Source organism: Triturus cristatus, chromosome 1_2 (genome assembly GCF_964204655.1).
Source record: "Triturus cristatus chromosome 1_2, aTriCri1.1, whole genome shotgun sequence".
Lineage (NCBI taxonomy): Eukaryota > Metazoa > Chordata > Amphibia > Caudata > Salamandridae > Triturus > Triturus cristatus.
This window is the reverse complement of record NC_140580.1, coordinates 430,484,140-430,495,956: the sequence shown is the minus strand read 5'-3', so window position 1 is coordinate 430,495,956 and position 11,817 is coordinate 430,484,140. Positions and strand designations below refer to the sequence as shown.

The 11,817-nt window shown below is 47.3% G+C and overlaps 1 protein-coding gene across 1 annotated transcript in view; it reads right to left on the bottom strand.

Annotated features, from left to right (window-relative positions):
- The window catches only part of TFAM (transcription factor A, mitochondrial), a 277,871-nt gene that overhangs the window by 97,031 nt on the left and 169,023 nt on the right, over positions 1–11,817 (bottom strand). The gene's annotated exons all lie outside the window — the stretch shown is intronic.

Sequence of the window (11,817 nt, the reverse complement as noted above, 5' to 3'; positions counted from 1 at the left end):
ACTTGTGCATGTGGTGGCTGTGTCTGCTGAGCAGATCCGCCATCTGGTTGTCCTTGCCGGGGAGGTGTTCCGCCATGAGGAACATGTTCCTCTGAATGGCCCACTTCCACATGCTCTGAGCCAGATGAGACAACTGTGGAGAGTGTGTTCCTCCCTGCTTTTGTATGTAGTACATGGCGGTCATGTTGTCCGTCCGGATCAACACGACTTTGTTGCACAAGTGTACTTTGAATGCTTTCATTGCCAGGAAGATTGCCATCCGTTCCAGAAGGTTGATGTGCATCTTCTTTTGTTGTATTGTCCATAGTCCCTGCACTGTGTAATTGAGTACATGAGCTCCCCATCCCTGGAGAGACGCGTCCGCTGTCAGTATTATTTGTGGAACAGGCTCTTGGAACGGTCGGCCCTTGCAAAGGTTTTGTGGATTCCACCAATGCAGAGAGTTGTATGCCCGACCGCTCACCAACACTAGGTCTTTTAGTTGCCCGTGAGCCTGATTCCATTGACGTGCTAAGCACTCCTGAAGCGGGCGCATATGTAGTCTCGCGTGTGGGACTATGAAGATGCAGGAGGCCATCATGCCTATCAACTGCATGAACACTCGCGCAGGAAGGGAGTGTTGGGGTTTGAACTTGGAAATCAGCATTTGCATGCTGTTGATCCTCACTAAATTTGGCTGAGCTGTGGCTGCCAGAGTGTCTATGGTCGCACCTAGGTACTGTTGTACGTGTGCGGGTTGGAGATGTGATTTTGGGTAATTTAGTGAGAACCCCAGACTGTGAAGAAGGTGAATGGTGCGGGACATGTGGCTGGCACATTGCTGGGCTGACTTTGCTTGAACAAGCCAGTCGTCCAGGTAAGGGTAGATGTGAATGTGTTGCCTCCGTAGATGTGCAGCCACAGTAGCTAGGCACTTTGTGAAGACTCTGGGTGCTGTTGTCACGCCGAAGGGAAGAACCTTGAATTGGTAGTGCTGCCCTTGAACAGTGAACCTGAGATATTTTTTGTGTGAGGGGTGAATGGGTATGTGGAAATACGCATCTTTGAGGTCTAGCGTGGCCAGGAAGTCTCCCTGTTTGAGCAGCGGGAGGACTTGTTGTAGGGTGAGCATGTGGAAATGCTCTGAGAGAATGTAGCGGTTGAGGGGTCTCAGGTCTAGTATAGGTCTGAGTGACCCGTCCTTTTTTGGTATTAAGAAGTACAGGGAGTACACCCCCGTGCCTTGCTCGTGGACGGGTACGACCTCTATTGCGCCTTTTTCCAGCATACTGAGCACTTCCTGCTGTAAGAGCGCTAAGTGCTCTGAGGACATAGGACGGTGTTTTGGTGGTATTGTGGGTGGAGTGGAGGTTAATTCTAGGCAGTAACCGTGTTTGATAATATCTTTGACCCACCTGTCCGTGGTGATGGTGTTCCACGTGGACAGGAACCTTTGTAGCCTTCCCCCGACAGGTGTTATGTGGTCGGGAGGAAGGTAGAGGGCGTCACTGTTTGTTCTTGGGGGAGGACCTGGTATTGCCGTATCCGCGTCCTCTGCCCTTTGTGCTGGAGCCACGATAACCACCCCGGGTGTTTTTATCGTAGGTACTTTGTGTGTTGCCCTTGTTGTAGGTTTGCTGTGATCCCTGTCCTCTACCTGCTCCTCTATTTCCGGGGCGACGAAAGGAGCCACTCCGAAAGGTCTGCGTTTGGAGAGCCCCCATGGACTTTGCAGTGTCTGTGTCCTTTTTTATTTTTTCTAGGGTGGTGTCAACGTCTGGCCCGAATAAGTAGTCGGGGTTAACCGGCTGATTGAGGATGTTATTTTGAACCTCAGGTTTGAATCCGGAGATTCGTAACCAGGCGTGTCGTCGTAGCATGACGCTGGTGTTTATTGCTCTGGCAGCTGTATCTGCGGCATCCAGTGCACACTTAATGGATGCGTTTGTGAGGAGTTGTCCCTCCCTGATGAGGATCTCTGCTCCCTCTTTGTATTGGTCAGGGAGATGTTGGAGTAGGGTTTCTAATGTGTCATAGTGTGCGCGATCGTAGCGAGCTAGGAGCGCCTGGGTATTGGCAATACGCCATATGTTAGCTGCCTGGGCTGCAACCCGTTTGCCGGAGGTCTCGAGCACCTTGGACTCTTTGTCCGGGGGAGGAGCATCCCCAGTTGTCTGCGAGTGCGCCCGTTTGCGAGCATTTGCGACTACGATGGAATCCAGAGGCAACTGGCCTCTAATGTACGTAGGGTCCCCAGGAGCCGACCTATATTTTTTGTCGATCCTGGGGTTTATTACTCTTGCCCTGGTAGGTTCTTTGAAAATGTCCTTTGCTGGTTTGAGGACACCCTTCAACATGGGTAGAGTTTTGATGTTTCTCTCTGAGGATGCGAAAGTATCCATTAGAAAATCGTCCTCGATTGTGTCAGAGTGGAGTTGCACACCATGATTTGCCGCAGCGCGTTCAATTAGGGCGTTGAATGCGGCAGTGTCCTCTGTGGGAGACGTTTTTGCGCCATATAGCTGCGTGTCCTGTGTATCCATAGGCACACCTGTGTCTACAGGGTCATCCCAAGCCTGGTCAGGGTCCTGTTGGCCTTCAGGGTCCATCTCTCTGGGGTAGGGGACGTCGTCACCCATATAGTCCTCCAAAACGTCGGTTTCGGAGTGTGTCGGAGAGAAGGACTGTGGATCTGGGTAGGAGGTATGGAGACGTTCGTAAAGAACTGGTTCCGAATCCGCTGGCAGCTTTTTCTTTAGCAGGATCCGGTAGGAGTCCAAAGCGTGTTCGGAAGATATTCTCCGCTTGTGGAGCATAATTCTGCCGGTGTCGGCATCGATGATGTGGGACGGTGACGTCTCCGGAGGAGAGCGTTCGGTAGGTGTGATCCTAGTGTGGGTGACACGTGTTCTTATTTCAAACATCTTGGGCGCCGTGGATGGCGGCAGGCCAAAGGTGATATGGGGTGGTGCCGGAGAAGCTTTTTGAGCTGTTTTCGGCTCGGGGCCCGACGTGTCCTGGAGGGCTGCCTTTTCTTTGATGCGTTGAAGGACGCTGCAACTTGTCGCACCTGGAGCGCCGACGGTTCTTTGGCGCCGAGCGGTTCTGTAGAGGCAGGCGTGGGCTTCTTCGGGGCCACGGGGTCATCGAGTCGAGGAGAGGTAGTAGCCGTCGACGGCGTCGATGATTGGGCCTTAGGTGCTGCTTTCGAAGTGGTGTGTGACGCAGCGGCCATTTTGACCTTCGTGGCCGGAGCCGATTGTTTCGGTGCCGGGTGCCGAGGCGGTTTGGCGGTACCGATGGCCTTTTTCCGGGTGTCGGCGCCGACGTCGGCTGCTGCGAGTTCGGCTCCGAAGTCCCGTTTGGTGCGGTCGGCGCCGACGGGTTTTGCTGTTGTCGAAGGTGTAGTGGGCTTCGATCCGACCAGTGTCACTTTCAGTTTCGGTTTCTGTGGAACCGACACGACTTTTGGTTTTGGTGAAGGGAAACCAGTCGTTTTGGGTACTAATGGCTGTCGCTGAATGTCCGAGGCCGGGCCCGAGGGCGGGGCCGAAGAACTGCGGGATAGGTCTTGGGTAAGGCCCGAAGGCGATCCCTCGACCGGAGCCATAGATTGACGCACTGGGATATCCTCCGTCAGTACGGGTAGGCCTTGCTCGTCACCGGAGCTACTTTCTTCGGCCCCTAAGGCCTCATCGTAGTCTCCTACCTCGGTGTCGTCTTCATCCCTGTGAAAGAGTTGCTCTTCGACGTCTTCCGATCCGGAATTGCGTTCGGAAGCGGATCTGGAGGGTAGGTTCTCCACGCCTTCGACATCTTCGTCCTCGGCGCTGAAGATGTTGGTCGGGGCCGGTACCGCTTGCTGCGCTTCAAGTCTTGCTGCTCGTCGATTCCGGAGAGTCTTTTTGGATCGGAATCGGGCACAGGCCATACATGTGGATTCGTCGTGATCCGGTGAAAGGCATTTGTTGCACACCGGGTGGACGTCGACATGTGGATATTTTGCATTGCAAACAGGACACCGCTTGAATGGTGTCCTCGATTCCATCGTCGATGGTGTCGATGTCGATGCGAAAAAAGTTGGTTTTCAAGTTAGTAAACTAACAAGTAACTGTCGATACCGATCGGGAACAGTACCGACGCGAACTACAGGCCTTTTGGCCTGAAAAAAGTTTTTCCTAACTTGAGTCAAGATAAGCACATCCGAACCCAATGGCGGAAAAAAACAATCTGAGGATGGAGAGGATGCCCATGCGCACTGTGGTCCAGGGGAGGAGTCACCTATCTCAGGATACTTCGAAGACTCTTCCAGGACAACAACGTGCAAACATCCGGACCCAACACTAGGCGGCGATCTATGCACAGATATGAATTCAGCAGCCCACATGCCTCGAACCTATTTGTAGAGTGTAGTGCTGCAGATTTGCATGCTATGCACACTCTGGGGGAGAAATTGAAGGGAATGGTGATGGAGGCGACGGAGTGGGGACAAGGCAGTCGTCCCAGTCATCCCATGGGGTTGTGGTTCCGGGATCTTGCCTTCTTCCTTTTCATCTTCTGAAGATGTTGGGTCATCTCTTTGTGGCGCCGCTATGTTAGACGCAGGGGTCATACTGGGCGTCACAAGAGGAGGTATATGCCTTGGAGTAGTCGGAGAGGTAGGTTGAGGTGGTACCACTGGCTGTTCCTGCAAGGGTCAAGAAACCTCTTTCTGTAATTGTGCAGCATGCCCTGCAGATCTTGGACAATCCACATGGGCCTCTGTACTTCCCCATAGCTGGGATGAGGATGGTATTGATAATGCTCATAATATTGCTGGTAATAATCCTCTTCTTTTTCATACTGGTATTTGAACTGGAGCGGTGCGCTGCCCCAAAAGGCCAGCCGTCGTCCAACTCCTCAAGGTCTAACAGGTGACTTGGTGAAAGAGGTGAGACATTGCTAGATGTCAACTCAGGTCTTAAAGCCATTTTAGTGACCTTTGCAATTTTTATCGTCAACGGTGCCATCGCAGACGTCGTCAAGGTGTATTTCGGTGTTGACAGGAGGAATTCAGTCAACTGTGTTGAAGTGGATAACGTCCTCACACAAAGTAATGGGATGCTGGTTCAAACGCAACCAAAATATGTCCTTGAATCAAGGGAAAAGAAGGGGGAAAGGGGGAGTCTTATCTCTTAAAGAAGAGAACCCTCACTCACCCAAGGGTGACATGCTTCATCATTGAGTCCCCTCTTGCACATTGCAACCACAAGGTTTACAGTGTGGGCTACGACTCTCCGAATGGAAAGGAGCGCAAGGAGTTTTGTAAGGTTACCAATTTAGGCAATGGGAGTGAGGGGCAGAGTGCAAATAAAGAGCAAAAAGTGTATTAAAACTAGCTCCTGGGTGACAAAAAGTTTAATACATGTTCCCATGGGCTAGGATTAAAAAGAAAGTGATGTACAGGACTGAAAAAAAGTCCTACTCGTCAACGGTCAACATGTTTCTGTCAAATGACTGAAAGTTCGCGGCATTCATCAGGACCTCAAACGTTGTCACTCTGCTAAAAATTAGTGAAAAATAATAATATATTTAAAAAACATACTTCATTGTTATGGTAGTTATGACAAAGGTGCCAGCTGCAGTCCGGTCCAATGTCTGTAAGAAACAACAAACATGAATGTCAGTTTCATTATTTATTTCTACCATTTTAACTCCCTTAACACCACACACGTGATATTTAACCACACACGTGATTTTAAAAACGTGAAAAGAGAACATGTCTAAATAAACACTAAATAACTCACCTAGGCGGTAATTTGAATTAACCTCCACCTTTATGGGAGTTTTTACCTCAGATCACAGATTTCTGAGGATGAAACAAAAAAGAAAGAAACAAAGAACTCAAACTCAATATCCAATATGCACAACACATTTAAATATAAAAGGAACGTCATAATTCACATTCCAAATGCTCGTATCATACAATGATATGTATTTATAGGTTGGTAGTATAGTCAATTCAGTGTCATCAGCTCAAGCACAAATGCCGTAGGCCTATAACTGTGTTTGCCACTAAATTAGTTAGGGATTTCCATTATCCATAATACCAGTTCAATGGATCAATAACTAAGTCTCATGTGCATCTAAAGTATGTATACATAATGGGCCAAAGCGCCGCAATCGCTAAAAGCTCAATCGCATCTACAATATGTATACATAATGGCCCAAAGCGCTGCGATCGTTGAGCGCTCAATCTCAACCATGTCAAAAGTAATCGTCAGGGCTCAAAAGTCAAAGTCAGGCCTCCACTCGTAAATAAAACTCAGTCACAAAACGTCCAATTAGGACATACCACACCCCTGTTACCTCAAGTTCCTCTGTGTCCTTGTGTTCTTAGATATCCATCCTGCCTCTCTCCCCTCTTCCACCAGTGACTTAATCCGTTGTTGTAAACCTGACTTCTGGGTCAGATGCATTCACAGAGGCTCCCGCTGATATAAACACACCGGGAGTATGCCGTCTCTCCCCCTTTGGTTTTTGCCGTCGAAGGAAGGACACAAAGGAACTTGAGGTAACGGGGTGTGGTATGTCCTAATTGGACATTTTGTGATGGAGTTTTATTTATGAGTGGAGGTCTGACTTTGACTTTTGAGCCCTGACGATTACTTTTGACATGGTTGAGATTGAGCGCTCAACGATCGCGGTGCTTTAGGCCATTATGTATACATACTTTAGATGCACATGAGACTTAGTTATTGATACATTGAACTGGTATTATGGATAATGGAAATACCTAACTAATTTAGGGGCAAACACAGTTATAGGCCTACGGCATTTGTTCTTGAGCTGATGACACTGAATTGACTATACTACCAACCTATAAATACATATTGTATGATACGAGCATTTGGAACGTGAATTAGGACGTTCCTTTTATATTTAAATGTGTTGTGCATATTGGATATTGAGGTAGAGTTCTTTGTTTCTTTCTTTTTTGTTTCATCCTCAGAAATCTGTGATCTAAGTTAAAAACTCCCATAAAGGTGGAGGTAAATTCAAATTACCGCCTAGGTGAGTTATTTAGTGTTTATTTAGACGTGTTCTCTTTTCACGTTTTAAAATCACGTGTGTGGTTAAATATCACGTGTGTGGTGTTAAGGGAGTTAAAATGGTAGAAATAAATAATGAAACTGACATTCATGTTTGTTGTTTCTTACAGACATTGGACTGGACTGCAGCTGGTACCTTTGTCATAACTACCATAACAATGAAGCATGGTTTTTAAATATATTATTATTTTTCACTAATCTTTAGCAGAGTGACAACGTTTGAGGTCCTGATGAATGCCGCGAACTTTCAGTCATTTGGGAGAAACATGTAGACCATTGAAGAGTAGGACATTTTTTCAGTCCTGCATATCACTTTCTTTTAAATCCTAGCCCATGGGGACATGTATTAAACTTGTTTTTTCACCCAGGAGCCAGTTTTAATATACTTTTTGCTCTTTATTTGCACTCTCCCCTCACTCCCATTGCCTAAATTGGTAACCTTACAAAACACCTCACGCTCCTCTCCATTCGGAGAGTCGTAGCCCACACTGTATACCTTGCGGTTGCAGTGTGCAAGAGGGGACCCAATGATGAAGCATGTCAACCTTGGGTGAGTGAGGGTTCTCGTATTTAAGAGATAAGACTCTCCCTTTCCCCCTGATTCAAGGACATATTTTGGTTGCGTTTGAACCAGCATCCCATTACTTTGTGTGAGGACCATATTCTGGAGTGGTGATGTGGATGCTACTACTCACTCCATTTGTTATAACCCTCTATTGTGTTATATATTGAAGAGGATAACATCAACGGTGCCTTAGTAGAGGACATTATTCTTGTCGACGAGATGGGCGCGTCAACAGCTGTCGCCATCGTTGCCATCAACGATAATGGGTTTGTGGAAGAGGCGGTGGTGACCGTCGCCGTCGATACTGGTGTCGATGTGGCTTTGAGAGTATTTTATGCCTCGACAGACTGTTCAGAGGAGGAAGCGATGGAGTACTGGGTTGAAAGGAGGCCGACTGTGGAGATCAGTTTTCTTTTCCCCTTTCTCAAAGGTATTTTTTTGCGAGCTTTAATGGGCTTCCTGCCCTCCTCAGATGTCTCCTGGTCAGATGCTCTTGGTTTTTTTGTGTGTCCTCATGGACGTGTCATTTTCTAGACATCTGAGTTTTAGCATTCTGTAGCCATGGAAGTAGCCTCTCTTCCATGTCCTTTAAGGTCTTAGTGGAAAAAGTGCAACATATTTTGCACACCTTTACCCGATGTTGAGAGTAGAGGCAGTAAGGACAATTTTTAGGTAGATCGTCCACATGTAGCCTTTTCTTTCCGCAGGTTTTGAGGGATCTGAAGAGGCCTTGTTTAGAAGTATCAGACATAGTAGTTGTAGATAAATCTTACATTTCAAAGAAGAAACAACTGAGCAGAGCTTAGGGAGACTCCCTTCACACGACGTGCAGTAGAAAGTCTAAGACTCAGCCTTTGTTGGAGGTTTTTTAGAGCGAGCGTCGCCTGACTGGTTATTGTTTAGGTTTGCTTAGGACATAGATAGGCTATTAAACTGACTTTTCATTGCCATTATAGTCTATGATAGTGATACATACTGCTTTTCCATTGTACCGAGGGACTTTGACGACGGGGAATGATTCGAGCATGTGAATCTTTGAAAGATCCAATACTGGCGAACTGAAGGTATCCGAATTCAATGACCTCAGGAGCCAGATTGGAACACTGAATTGTTGCAAATTGGCGTGCCTGTCCCAGCCCCCACTGTGTGTGTGAAGGGCTGGGATGTTGGGAAGCTTCTTGTGATGTACTAGGGATAGCTCTAGAAGGGTTGTGTACCATGCTTGTCGTACCCATGATGGAACTATTAGCATAATTGAAAATGATGTTTGTCTGAGTTTCCAGACCACATATGGTATGAGAGTGGGAGAGGTGGAAAAGCATACGCAAATGTCCCCAACAGATTCAATCATAGTGCACTGCCCTTGGATTGTGGGTGTGTGTATCTAGATGCAAGTTCCGCACCGTTGGAAGTATGTTTGTAGGACTTGTGTGAATTCCCCACTTGTGTACCTGTTGCTGTGTTTTGCTTAGTAGATCCGCTAGGCAATTGTCTACTCCTGGTAGGTATTGTGCCATGAGGTGAATTTTATGTTAGATGACCAACTGCCATATTACTTGTGCTATTTGCAACAGAAATAAATGGGCCCCTCTTTACTTCTGTATGTAATACATTGCATTCATATTGTCTATGCGTAATAGTACATTTTTCCCCAGTATGTTGGCTAGAAATGATTTGAGAGAAAGTTGTATGGCTAGATATGGAATGTCTGTTGATGTGCTGACCAGTGGCTCTGCACTGGGAGGTCTTCTGTGTAAGCCGCCCCAATGAATGAGGCATTTGTAGTGGTCGCTTGCGTGACTGGGTTCTTAAAGACTGTCCCTTGTTGTGTGTTTCGCCATTGTAGTGCCTGATGGATCTTGGGTGAAACAAACACTAGATCTTACATGTTGCACTCTGCTTGTGACCACTGTAACGCTAAACACAAAGAGATGATGGACGAAGCACCGAAACCTTTCAGACACTCACCCCCAGACATAGAGCTGGGTGGAATCCATCATCGTTCTTTAGCTCACTTTGCCATCCCAGTTCAGACCCAGCCATATGCAAATCAGTCTTGGCCCTGTTTCTTATGGGAGCAGTCCAGCCCAAACTGCCAAGCTAGGTCTATCCTGGACCAGAAACAAGCATCCTGGGACCAGTTTGGTGGTAACACCCCTCATCAGACAGGCTAGCTTAAATTCAGTGGTAAAGTGAGCATGGGACCCACGTCTGGGCATACCCTTCCAACTTGGGGCGAACACAGCAAACACAAAGAGATGATGGACAGAGCGCCAAAACTTTTCAGACACTCGTCCCCAGTCACAGATTTGGGTTGAATCCATCATCGTTCTTTAGCTCAGTTTGCCACCCCAGTTTACTGTGATGCTAAATACTCCTGGAAGGGGTCTCACATGTAGTCTGGCATGTGGTACTATTGCAATGCAAGAAGCGGCTTCCCCTATAGACGCATTATTATTTTGACTGTTAAGAGACTATGTGGCTGAAAAAGAGCCTTTTGGTTCTGGAGATTGAGAACCCTCTGGGGATTGAGGTATGCCTTTGCTGTTATGGAGTTTAGCATTTGCTCCTAGATACAGTTGCATTTGTAGCAGTTGCAGATGGTATTTTGTGGCATTTACTGTAAATCCCAGTTTGTGTAACAGGTTTATTGAAGTTTGTTTGTTGTTTAGACATTTGTGTTTGCTGGAACTCTTGAACAGCCAATCGTCCACATAAGCAAAGTCATGTATGTTGTAGTGGGAAGTTACTACTGATAGATATTTGGTGAATACCCATGGGGCTGTCATGAAGAGGACATCTCTGAGCTGGGGTCCAAGGAGGATGAAGACAAATGGTGGTATGTCCCACCTCATGTAAAACCCTTCTGTTTTCACAGCCTATAAATGCGGAACCTTGGATGGGAGAACAGGACACCTAGGAAGACTTCGTTCCAGACAGCCTTCAATGTGGCTTCTTTAAGCGGAGTCGAGAACTCTCGAGACCCGCCCTAGAAAATGCTGTCCTCAACCACGTGGGCAGAAGCTAAGTCCTTATAGGAGTTTCAGAACAGGAAGCAGGAGGAAAGGATGCTATAGTGGAGACGGAAGACGAACCACAGGAGAACGGGTCGGAATAGAATCATCCCCAGCATTCCTGAGGAGAAGTGTCCCCAGGAAAGCCAGGAGGCCGACTAACCAACAAGCCGCCACGCTTTCGGAGGAGCGTGGCTTACTTAGGTATGCGTGTGTCTCCGGAGGCTGTTCGGGAGGAGGGAGGTTGGAGGCACGGATGGGGAAGGCACCAGTAGTCTCTAACACGGTCGCACATACAACCCTCTTCCCCTCTCAGTAGCACAGCACATGGTGGTGGATTGCGCCAAGTTTGGTGATCACTCACTTCCCTTCGCCCATTCAAAAGACAGGTAGCATGGAATAAACGCTTACCTTTGGTCTCTTGTTTCTTCGAGGGATATTGAGCTGTTATCCAGAGTCCTGCACTGAACAAAGACAAACCGACCAGGAGAATGAGGTCCCCTATAAACCCCACAAGGAGAATTAAAGGTCAGTTAAAGACGAGAAACCAAAAATATAGTGGATTTGCTGTAAAGGTAAGCTACTGGTCTCGCGTGGTCCTTTTGTATGCCTCACAGGCTGTTACACCAAAGGGTAGTACTTTGAACTGACAGTGACGTCCACTTACCACAAAACATAGGCATCACGATGTGTCAGATGGATAGGGATGCAAAAGTATGTATCCTTCAAACCCAATGCCATCATGAAGTCGTCTTTTTGTAGCAGTGGTATTAAATACTGTAGTGTCACCATATGAAAGTGTTCTGATAGGATGCATTGGTTTAGAGGACATATGTCTAGGATAGGCGGTAGCATTCCATCCTTTTGGGGAATACGGAAGCATAGAGAATATACTCCTTCTGGTTCTATAGCCCCTTTTTGTATTCATGCTTTTACTTCTTTTTTTGGCAGATGAAAATGCTGTGGATTGAGTTGCCGTTTTCTTGGTGGGATATTATGTGGTTGTTATTTGAGTTCTAGAGAATATCCCTGTCTGACAATTTGGAGGAACCATTGGTCTGTTACATTGTGCCCCAGCTGATGGTACTGCTGTAGTCTTCCACCGACAGGTGTTGTGTGATTGGGGGGAATGGGTTCCAAGTCACTGCTTGCTAGTTGTGGCTGGCTT